This window comes from Zootermopsis nevadensis, unplaced genomic scaffold (genome assembly GCF_977971745.1).
Source record: "Zootermopsis nevadensis isolate Lab colony 2312 unplaced genomic scaffold, Znev_1.0 Znev_ptg000010l, whole genome shotgun sequence".
NCBI classification, from domain to species: Eukaryota; Metazoa; Arthropoda; class Insecta; order Blattodea; family Termopsidae; genus Zootermopsis; species Zootermopsis nevadensis.
This window is the reverse complement of record NW_028259142.1, coordinates 6,060,763-6,073,778: the sequence shown is the minus strand read 5'-3', so window position 1 is coordinate 6,073,778 and position 13,016 is coordinate 6,060,763.

Sequence of the window (13,016 nt, the reverse complement as noted above, 5' to 3'; positions counted from 1 at the left end):
GAGACCCCAGGATTACAAGGCCAGCGTTCTAACCGCTAGACCACCGTGGTGGTGTGCAATGGTGTTACGAGTAATAAAAACATGTATTTTCCGAACCATCGATCGTGCGTCATATGTGTAAATATCAACACATTTTTTCTCAACAGAGGCCTTCCTTGGCAATGCATAGATTTATGACGTTAAAGTTATCTACTCCCGCAGTATTATAAGAGAAGAAAAATGTTAGCACATAAGTGTTTTGTCTTCAGCTTGATTGTTACGTGCGTATGAATGTCAGAAATGCAAACAAAACAGAAAGACAGTCGATGTTATTGGAATCATCAACTTACATGGCGAAACTCTGATTAATTTTAATCTAAAAAAGTTATCTCTTGGCCAAATATAATATTACACGTTGGCAGGTCTATTTTTTCGGAGCTGTAATTAAAATATTGGCAAATATAATATACACAATGCCTGATAATTTGCATGAGATTTATTTCAGAATTCCGAATGTGGGCGTAAAGAAAATTTATTATCAAGTATTACCCATCAGCTATGTAGTCAGTAACGTCACTCAGTTTTTACAAAATGTCTAATATTTATTTACTGACAATTTGGACTGGAAAGACACAAAACGTCATCAGAAACATGTCTGAACATTTCCATGGTTTTAGTAGCATCTACTGAAAGCGACTCTCCTTGCATTCCCACAATTATGACAACAGGTAGATTGATAAAGATATTATTTTGGATATCTTCTCCAAAAACTGCATCTCGCATTTTTGTTATCAAGTTGGCTTTTGCTTAATCGGGCGATACTAAAGGTGTTCCAGCATATTATATTCAGATTTTGTAGTAAATCCATCAAAGCAGCAAATTCAGTGGCAGCTTGAAAGTCAGTTGCTTACCGCTGTCAACTGTGCCACGAAGCTAATGGTGGTCATTTTAAACACCTAATCTGGATATGCTTTTACACTAAGAACCTATCCTGATGCATTGTTTAGCTTATTAAAATGTCTATTTCATTCATTAAATGTGTTTACACATTTTCTTGTGACATTGTGTACGTGTGTAGTGTGTTCTCTGTCCAACACAACGTAACTGATTTTTATACCAACAGATGGCTCCATGTAGAGTCAAATAACGTTCTGCCATATACGATCAAAAATCAATACACATTAGAGTAGACGTTGCCACACTGTCTACGTCTCGTTCCTCGGAACATGGAAGTCAATAGAGAAAATTAAATTGTTTTGTTTTATTCTGAAAAATCCAACAGTAGCAAAGCCCAAACATCACAAGTTTGACAGTGATTTTAGTCTGGAACTTCTTAGGTTCGTGTCAAACTCGCGTCACCGCTGTGTGAATGTGTTCTGCTATGAAACTCGGTGCTGGCATATGGAATGATTTTAAAACGAGGCTTGCCGGAAGACACCAAAGCTAAGCTAAACTAAGATCACTTCTGAAAGCAGACTGAATGAGCCGTGTAATCCAGGAAACGAGACCTCTGACCCACTGTCTGTCTACGTTCTTTCTCTGTTAATTATTCTACGTTCCCTATCTCCCATTTTTACATCTTTGTATCAGTCCCCTCCTGTCTTGGATCTATACAAGTTTCGTCTGACGTTGGGCGTAACCCACATTTCTGGGAGTGTCCTCACCATCAAGCGACGGGATTATGATCAGGATTCCAAAGCTGTGATGAAATGAACGCATTGATTAGTATTCAGCTCTAACACACCGAGACTGGGCCTATGTGAAATTTACGGAACGCCAATTATTTGTTGGTTCTCCAAACAAACGCACACGTTCGTGTAATTTAGAAACGAACAATGAAATGTCATCCGGTAGTACAAAGATGCGATTATACTGTGGTGAAATGAACAATTTTCCTTATATATAATTGTAACAGTTATGTTAGAATATGCAAATAAATACGCATATTCGTACATGTATATAATGTAAAAAAAAATCATAATTAGCCGAAAGTGTCCTTCCGGCAAAGTGGATTGAATTTTAACAGAAAAAAATACAAAGTTATTTATGTCAGACAGCATAGAAATGAATAAGAATTACATAAAATCTCCGGTTTATATCATAAAACTTTTAATTGTTTCGGCAAAATTATCTTATTTATTTTTGCTGTTTTATAAAACTTTATATCAGACAGTTTATAAAGTAACCACTTGGGAATATTATTTCGTTGTTCTAACGTTACAACAGGTTTTTATCATTATGTATAATAGAGGTCAAATGTAGATCGAGTGTCATACACATTTCGAAACCTGGTTTAAAAACTTCAAAGAAAACATGTTTAATAGTTTTCATTGTATTACATCTAAGGGAATGCAAGCAAGAACAAGCATCTGTGTTAACCTTTTCAGGCACGAAACTCGTCTAAATAGCATTTAAAACCATAATTCGTATATCAATGAAAATACACGGTATCTCCATTAGGCGTACAAAGATATATTTGTTAATGTTCTCTAATGAGATAGAAACAGCTTCTCGATAATCACACGAAACACATAAATACACCGCCCGTTTCAAACAACAGAATACAGAAACATAAAAACATCAGTTTGTCACTTCTAAAACGTCACACTTTACTCTAAATAAAAAGAATGAAAGAACAAAAACGTATAGTCTAGGGGTTCATATCCAGGGGCCCGCCAACTTGTTTTATGGTTCACGTACATTTTTGTAATATTACATCATCCTATAAAAGATAAACTACACGCACAATTTAACAAAATGTGGAAATACAAACAAATGCTAAAGGACTGGGAAATATTACTGGTAATCAGCTTATATAAACAAGAAAATGCAAGTAATTTTAGAAACTACAGCGGTATCACTTTACAATCAAAGATATCAAAATTATATGCGAATATCTTAAGGATCAAATTAAACAAATATATATAATAAATACTTTGTGAAGAACGGTGTGGATTTCGAACCAGAAGAGGATGAATAGAAGTAATATTTACAATAATCAAATATTAGAGAAATAATAGAATAAAATTTATCAACATAACTTCTGATCATAGATTGTGAAATTAAATCTTCTAGTTTCAGAGCATGGGCTTATTAAAGTTTGTACAAGTAGACGTTTAATACGGATGTTGGAGAAGATTGCTTGTGTAACTCACGACTCCATCGGCCCGTTAATTTTCGTGGACTGAGTTAAAAATAAGTCCGAACACGGTTCACGATTGCATTACACACATGGAACTTTTTAAATGCAGTCCTTTAGCTCGAATTTTTTATACAATGCGTAAATGGATACTCGGTTGGATGGGTGAAATTGTGTGCGGAACACACCAACGCCTTAGTTGTGGTGAAGCCATTTTCAAAACTAGTAACATATGGCGGAGGCGCGCAACACAAACAATAACCCTGGTCATTTCAAACAAAACTTCGAGACTCTTTCTATCGACTTTTGTAGGTGTGAATTTCCAAGTATACCGCATTTGGTTTCTGTATCATTTTGCAATTGTAAGGTTATTTTGTGCTCATTCTGTAGAATCAATGGAATAGGAAAATTAAATTTTGTTAAACAAATGTATAATCAAACAAAACTAAGAATGCAGCAAAAATAGTTTCTCTGATACTGAAGTGGGACATTGGTGTTAAATAAAACAAATAAACGTTTGGAAGCAGCACAGATAATATTCTTAAGGCTATTATGAAGATATACAAAATTAGACCGTCAAATATATTGGTATATGCCAAAGCTAGAAAATACAAAGCATAGTAGCACATAAATTATAACCAGTGGGAAATCTAAAAATAGGTCGCCCCAAGAAAAATGGAAAATTCAGTTCTTGGAAGTGAGTTGAATAATAAAGGCTTAATAAACTTAATTAAAATCAGTTCAAGATCATCACCAAACATGTTGAACAACTTGTTATCACATAATATTTAAGCAACTTGAAACACATAATAAGAAAAAACAAGTTATACAATTTGTAAGAGATTTGGTGATATTAAACTTATCCGCATATATTTTTTTTATAAATTGCCATGAACGTTCAATCAATTATCCACGACGGCCCGAGAATTCGTACGGCTGAGTGCGGCCATACTGGGATACTGGGAATGACCCATTCTGAGCACTGCGGGCCACAACTTTTCGTTGGCTTGATCTATTAGACATTCGGTAGGACTTCTTGGATGAGGGATCGGCCCGTCACAAGGCCTCTACCTGTACACAGGACAGCACAACACAGAAAAACGCGGACAAACATCCATGGCTTGAGTGGGATTCGAACCCACGGTCCCAGCGACCGCGCGGCCACTGCGGACCCCGAGTGCGGCCATAGGTCTTGAAATGTTGAGGCCCTATTATAGTCGAAAGAGTAAAGTTTAGTTGTTTGTTAATAAACGGCGATTTACCTCATTTCAGTAACATCGTTTCTGTTCGGGACAACTTACAAGCCCTGCCTTACTAATGGAAAGGCAGGTGAAAGCCTGTTTGCAATGTATTCTATTCATTGCGTTGGTAAAGGAATTTGTCGAAGAAATTTTGTTGACTCGGACCTTTATTCAGCAGTAAAGGTCAAATACATAAATTCACAGTGGAAGTTTAAATTATGTATATAAAGTTTTAGATGAGCCGACGTAGCTCAGTCGGTACAGTCACTGGCTGCGGACTGCAATACCAGCTCTGGGGCCCACCCAGCCTCCTATCCAATGGGTACCGGGATCCTTTCCCGAGGGTAAAGCGCGGCTGGAGCGTGATGCTGACCACTCACCCCCATCTAGTGCCGAGGTCAAGGAAGGGAGGAGCTATACCTCCACTCCCCCCAAACGCCTACATGGCGTATAGTGGGACAGCTTTACTTTTTACTCGAATATAAAGTTTCATGTTACCACATGCTTTTTAAAGGAGGTATACATGAATGTGGATTTTAAAATACAGTGTACAATATTCACGGATATGTTGTAAATTCAAGCAATATTGAATATTTATTGCATTACCATTGTAATATGCGTTTACAGAGAGGAACGGCGCTCATTAGTCGTTTTGACTTACGTAGTACTCTGGCAGCACCGGGGGTTGGATGAATCTAAGAGCGCTTTAGCGTTCAGCTACGGATGCCATTTTCTGAATTAGTGATCGGCTTGTGATTGTGTTAGCCGCAGAGACTTTTTTAAAAATTAAAGACTATATGAGAACAAGGCAACGAATATTCAGACGCCATTTTAACACTGGGAGTCATGGAAAAGTTCCTGATCGCAGCGCCATCAATAACTGGGTAGAGAAGTTTCGAACCACAGCTTCTGTAACAAACAAAAACCTGGAAACCGGAAAAGATTGATGGGGTAAGAATCGCTATTGGTCTTATATGGTAAACGAGTTCTTGTTTCCAGAGTTAGCCGCCGCGACATTCTCCTTGCCACTGTAAGGGCCCTTGTCCACGGCAAGAATTTTCGCCGTCCGCCGTTCCGATAGATTTACCGGATTGGTAGTGATACATTGTTTCATATGAGAGTTTGGCCACGAGCCATCACGGCAAATCTACCGGTCCGGCTGCCGGATGCAGCACCGGATTCCCACTGTCGATGAACATTTTTAAGGACTTCGTTTGTACATCGACACTACTTGGCCATCTCGCTCGCCCGATCTGTCGGTTTGCTCGTTATAGTCCGATATATATTCGTATTTTACACAGCGCGCAAAAAATATTCATATGTGTTAACAAACATGACGACCCAAAACAATGTAATTTATGTTTCGAAATTCTGGTCTCAAAGTTTTCAATTTCACAGACGTCAGGGTAATGCCAGCTTTAGAATCTGTGGCCGCAAAACTCCATATTTGCTCCGGTTCGCTCAGAGATTCACTTTCCTTACATAATGATATATACAGATATAAAAGATGGGCAGAATGCAGACTTACTGAATGTCAGAACACAGAACAGGCACTAGCGGACCTGAACTTAGTTACCAGAGTTCGTAGAAAGGTTAAGGTGTATTACTTTCACTCATAAAGTTCCAGGATTAAATTTCGGGGTGTGTCTATGTGCTTTCAGAAAGGCTTCAAAGGCGTGAACCCTAAGTACTCTTACAGTATTATCATAAAACAACCTGCGATCATTACATTGTTCGGAGTTTGTTATTAATTTCTTAGAGGCTTTTAAATATTCTTCAACATCTCTGAAATTTTAGAAACTGAAATCTTGGACAGTCTTCGGTGTTCGCAGATAACGTAAGAAACATCTGTTACCTTATCAATACATCGCTTGGAAGCATTTGTAATCGACAGTTGTAACTAAGTCTGAATTTTCATATAAAAATTACGTTATTATTAAAACACTTTATGATTTAACTGCGCTGTGTATAAATATGTCGGACGAAACATGTCTCCATTACTGCTTTGGAAGTCTGACCCTTGGGCCACAGATAATTTGTGTGTCAAGCTTTTAACATTTACGTGCATAATACGGTCCATACTCTGAGGGACGCTGCGTTTAAGATAACTCAGAAGCATTGCGGGGGGTGTTTACAGGATGTACTTTTATCCTTATGTAACCTACGTGCTGAATCACAAAGCAGCGGGGAAGAAAGTTTAACTGGTAAATTGCGACAACCATATTTTTCAAAGTAATTACTTAAACACTGCAATTTATAAACGGGGTTTTAAAAAAACATGTATTTTTGTAGTTTTGTCACGCAAATAATGTTGTGTTTAATATAATACTCAAAAGGAATTCGTATTCAAGACCAGAAATTAAAGATTAAATTGCTAACTCTATAAATCGAATGGTGGCTGAAGAATAATAAACTGTGTATTGGACACTTGCAGAAATATCGAATGAAATGCGTGGGCATAATTTGACAGATCACGGTTAATCATTTCTCATTATACAAGCCAATCCATTGATTTTCTGTGGCCATCTTGTTATTTACGTTATAAACAGAGGATAAATTAAATAAAATCAGCTATTTTGTCGTAGAATATTTGCTGGGTTGGACAGTAATGCGGAATGAAATGTAATGTAATTGTGGCATTAGGTTGATTTCCATTAGCGTATAGGTTTAGGCGATTTTCACGGCAGTTAAACAATTTAATTTAACAGTTATTTGTAATTGGGTTGTTTATCGGAAATTTTTTAAACACTGACGAAAATTATGCAATCCTATCATTTTATATCAGCCCAACCACAAGACAAGGTACTCGTGGACTTAGAAAAACCGGACATGCACTGTCCAGCTGACCTTAGATTGTAACAAGAGTTGAAATGATATATATACATGATATATATATTTGACAGCTAATTTTTTTTTTCTTGAATTAGTTATTCAAGGCTTTGTGTAAGCTACATCATTGATTTAATGGTCACTGCAGATGAAAATCAACGGGTAGCTTTATATTTCGTAGGTTATGGGGCGGTTCAAACCTCGACCCAGAGACCGTCTATTTTGACCGAGGTTTTACATAGTTTATTATTAAGTGTTCTGTCTTACGACAGGTCCATTGCTCTGCCCAAAAAGAGCTCTCCAGTTGTCCCTATTCTCGGCTTCTCGCTTTAATTCCTGGAACGTCATCTTCTTTCCTTGTTTAAGGTCGTCGGTTAGCTGTATCAATCTTCTTCCTAGTCCTCTCTTTCCTTCAACCTGGCCTTCGGTGATATCACTCAGTAATCCATTCCTTCTCATAATATGTCCCAGCCAGTTAGCTTTCCTTCGTGTAATCGCCTGCAGAATGCTTCTTTGCTCGTTGACTCTCCTCAATACTTCTTCGTTGGTCACTCGATCCGTCCACCTGATCTTCTCTGTTCTTCTCCAACACCACATTTCGAAACTCTCCAGGTATTTCTGTTCCTTCTTCCTGAGTGTCCAAGTCTCTGCTCCATACAGCGCGACACTCCATACGTAACACTTCATTGCTTATTAATTTCAACCAACTGCTAGGATGGTTTCTTATAGATGCCGTTCTGCTTCATTTAACCCCATTTCTAATACTTCATTTAAAATAATTCATAAAACAACAATTACAATCGATTTGCTTCAGTAATCGATTGGCTATGACTAAGACGAGATTCACGAATTTAATGTGATACATCCATACCGATAATAATTGATTTTAAGAAGTGGTTATTTATTAGCGATTACGTGTTTATTGGTACAGGCGGTGTGTAGAAGCTGACTTGTTTCTGACGTTTCATACGGTCATATTACTTTTATTATCACGAATGAACTGAATCGCACTTAGGCTAATATTAACTTACTGGCTGAAGGCACAAATATCATACACATAAACAGAAAAACTCTATTAGATGCCAATACGAAGATGGTCTAGTAGTGAAATTAAAGAAAACGAAATACATGTTTGTGACTCTCCAAAGGTCTACAAGACAAATACACGAGTGTAAGCGCGGCTAATAAATCCTTAGAGCAAGTGGCAACGTTCAGATAGTGGTAAACAACGTTAACAAATCGTAATTACATTTTGAAAAAAATTATTAGCGGAATAAATTTGGGGAATACTTACTTCCTGCAGTTTAGAATCGTTTGTCTTCAGTCTGACACTCAAAAACATAAATATTATAATATACAGAACTATAATTTTATATTTTGTTTTATTATACGGGCCTGAAACCTAGTCTTTCGTGTTTAAGAAACACAGATAGAGAGTGACTGAGTTAAAGATGCTTAGGACAGTATTTGTATATATATGGCAAGCATGGAAAAACTGCAAAAGTAAGGAGGGCCATGGTATTCACCAGCTATTGTCAGGAAGACCAATTCAAAGAAAGGGGAAATGAGAAATGCGTACAAAATTATGGTTATAAAGCCTGGAGGTAAAAAGTCTCTTAGCAGACTTAGGCGCAGTTGGAAGAATATTATAATGTACCTCGGGAAAACAGAGATTGGATAGGATGTGGATTGCATTTCTGTAGCTAGGGATAGGGACCGGTTGTGAATTCCTGTGAACCCATGGGTTCCATTAATGTTAACAATTTTATTTAGAGCTGACCGTACTGCTGTGTTAAGAAGGATTCGTACTCGTCTAGTCAGTTGCGTGGGATGTGCTCCAAGTTTGTTGTTGGAGTATCACCTGCAAATTGCTATCTTGACAATTTGACAGGCAGTCTTGGTAGACCTACTGACAGGTATTTCGTAGTCTCAAGCAATTTGTCTGACAAAGAAAGCCTAAATATGTAATAATTATTTCATATATTCAAACCACAGCAAAGAAATGCCAAAGGTTATATTTCTGTTTTGTGGGAGTATGTGGGTGAGTTAGTGAGCGAGTTTTTCGGCTTCTTGTTTCACATTTAAACGTATCTGAGTGTCCTGTCGGAAAAACCGACGTAAAAAATGTATTTTCTCAACACAGGCTTTAAAAACGCTTGCTTTTATTTATTATTTATTTAGTGTTCTGTCTGACGACAGGTCCATATGAACAGGATCCTTCCATCCTTTTCTCGGACTGGGACCTGTTCATATACGTTCTTGGCAGATGATCCAGAAGTGGTTTGCCATTGCCTTCTTCTGTGTGTGAATGGAGTAATTGTTGGGATGCCACGGAGAAACCGGGGAAGCCCCCGGAGGAAAACTCCGTGTTGCCTAGACCACGGCCTTGCTCAACACAAGTTATAAATTCGGACACCGCCGGGAATCGAACCCGAGACCCCAGGTTTACGAGGCCAGCGTTCTAACCGCTAGACTACCGTTGTTTATATAACATCGGTAAATTCTTCTATTGTTATTTACACAAAATTCTGTCATCCAAACCAATTCAACTTCTTTTTTCCCTAAGGTCCGTTTTCATGGTCTCTTTCCCGTAACATCCTAATCTTTTAAGTGAATTTCTATACGATTGTCAAAGCAACATTATGGCCCACACATGAATATAAGTTATATTTCTTCCAGTCGTGGTAGAGTACGTTATAGAAAGACGCGGTCGAATGGTTAGCATTTCTGCTTCGTAATCGTGGAATCTCGTGGTAATATTTCGGCCAGGATACCGACTTTCTTTTCGAAAATGCCGGAATAGTGCCTTAAATCATGCCACGACCTTTACCATGCACATCGGTCCCAATTCGTTACTTTGTAACCATGCCAACATTCCACGTTACATAACCTGAAAAGCGAACATAGTTAAACGCACCAATAATAAGTACGTAAGTGTATTTATGCGTGACAGAATGCGATGTAAACCAGTGCTCATTACTGAAGGAGAAGTCAGTTTTCTGTGCATTTCTGTCAGATCTCTTGATTAAAGTAAACTGAAACTGCGAGAGAAATGTAGGCATTACCTTCAGCTATAATTTTCTCACTTTGGAGCCCTGAGACTGCTCCGAAGACGGGATCACACACATTACGTCATCTTATGTAACATCTCCTATAGGCTTCTTGCTCGTACTTAATGAAATAACTTGCGGCGTGTATTTCATTAACCGAGAGAGGTTTGCTAATTCCGTGCAAAGTAAGAATATAGTTTTAAATAGAGTGACATGTTTCCGTTTTATAAAAGAACAGTAACTTTAATTTTCAGTTGGGGCATGCGCATTCAGAACAATTACACGCAATTCTCGGTTTACGAACGAGTTCCGTTCCAAGACGTTGTTCGATATACGTTTTTGTTCGTTATGTGTATCTTGCATAAAAATATATTTTTAAGTCACCAAATGCAAAACTACACTTGACCGTCTAAGATAACCTAGGCAAAGCAAGTGATGATTCTATTATATTATAATAACGGAGATCACCAATTTATTTCCCACGAGAAAACATTCTACGTGGCGTGGCATGTAAATCCGCATAATTCACGAAGCTAACACTACAAAATTATTACATTTTCTCACCATTTCGGTTTTATTTATTAATTATCTAAAAAGTAACTCAGGTAGTATGACAGTTGTGGATTTCTAGTACCTCCAAAAGCTATAATTAAACTATTACTGGCTTATAACGTTTTTACTTGCAACTGAAGTTTCCCAGAACTGAAAGTGTCAAGTTACAGTTTCGAGTTTTGGTAAAACGTGATAAAATCAAGCCACGACACGCATGCTATTTGTTTCAACCTCCTGTGATAATTTTTGTTTCGTTTTGGTTGGAGAAATAATGGTTCTAAGGGACAAATGCATGGCGCCAGGTGTCTCCAACTAACAAAAACTTAAAAATTAAGACGCCAGCCAATCAGAGATATTCTCTGAGAGATGAGAGTCAAATTTAAATCCACCAATCATATGAAAGAGACTTCAAACTTAACAAGAACACGAGAAGGGTATTTGAATGCTGTGGTCCATTAATATTTCCTAAACTCCCTAAACTCTGCTACCAGTAATTAAACAGGCATGTTCCTCCTAGGGAATAGAAATTATTACGTGAAAAATAACCGGGAACAAAAATAGACGGATTTCATATTCATATAGATAATAAATTCAGTCATTTTTTGCTCCCGATTTAAAAAAATTTCAGAAGTAGCTGCTAGAGTGGTATGAGATTCATGTCTACTTTTGAAAAAAATTAATCATCAGGTGTGCATCCAAGTATTTATGACCCGAAGTGAACGCGAGTATCAAGAGACCTTCAAATAACAAATCTGGATTGTTACTGAAATCGCTTGTCTCAAGTTATTGCCCACCGAAGCCAAATTTTACCTGAGTTTCTACGAGTATTATTACTAATTCCTGCTATCATAAACCATCGCGTCTAGCCTAAGATCTTTCTTGTTCTACCATTGACTTCAACATGAGAAATAACTACCATTTTACCTCAGTGATACCCTAAGGGGCGGGAATGTTATATTTCGTACTCCTAAAAATTAACAAAATTTTCATTCATTTTATCTTTATATATCCTACGCTTTCATGTAAATTAGAAGAACAGGAAATCAAGAACTCGTCTTTGTTATTTTCTAAGAAGAAAGGTACAAAGGTAGTTATTTCTGTAATTATAAAAGTATTCTACCTTTAAATAATTTTAACCGATTGTGTTTTTTATCCAGTGTAACATCGTGACCGCTAATAAGATAAAGCGAAGTAATTTATGGCTGAAGCAAAATTTCCGGCAGTCAATTGTGTTCTTTCAATTATCCGGAATTTTATTTACGTTCGAAAGTTGCGTGAAGCCATTGGACCGATAACGAAAAGTAGATTGGTATAGTCGTTTAATTATTTCAGATAAATCGTTCCCTGACACTCCCAACACCGGTACGTTGCGTGTCAGATATAAATTCCGTGTTTCTGCTGCTGTTAACTAGAAGTCAGCATCCCAAGGTAAGTTAACAGCTTAAGAGTAGCAACATACGAAATTTACACGCAAATTCTCCGATATTTTAATCTATTAAACACAAAATCTTTTGTCCCATTTGATTAAGGATATACTCTCATTATTTAATTTGTGTACTAAAATTCACCCTCCTTCTTGCTCGTTTCACGGTAAACCTTAGTTTTCATAACGTCTTAGGTTTTTATTGGAGTAAAAATAAAAAAAATTGTCTTCTGCGTTGTGGCTTTACAACGTTTCGGAGGAACATACCACACCCGTTTTCAAAGCAGAAAGCTAAATAGGCATGTACAGTTCGCGAAGCCGCCATGATGTTGTTTAAATTTCAAAATAAGTTTATGAAATAAAAATTTCATAAGTATTAAATAACGCCGTTTAGCAAAGCTAATAGTAGTTCAGCTAGTCAGAATGTTTCTTCTTTCATATAACATGAAAGTATTTTTATCGTGTTTGTGAGTGTCCACCCAGTTCACCCTATCCTGAACCAGATTAACCTTGTCTGCACCCGCGCACATTAATCCCATCAGCTATATTTAAATTCCCAAGGGACCTCTTCCCCTCAGGATTTCTGGACACAATTTTGAAAGTTTCTTTTTATATTATCCATGCATGGTTCATGCACCGTCCACATAATTATATTTAATCTGACTTTGTAATAATATCTGTTGAAGCATAAAAAATACGAATCTGTGATCGTCTGTCAGGATAAAACGCAACGTTTGTCATAAATACAAAGTAAAAATAAATATTATTATTTCAATATTTAGTTAATATTTATATTTCAGATA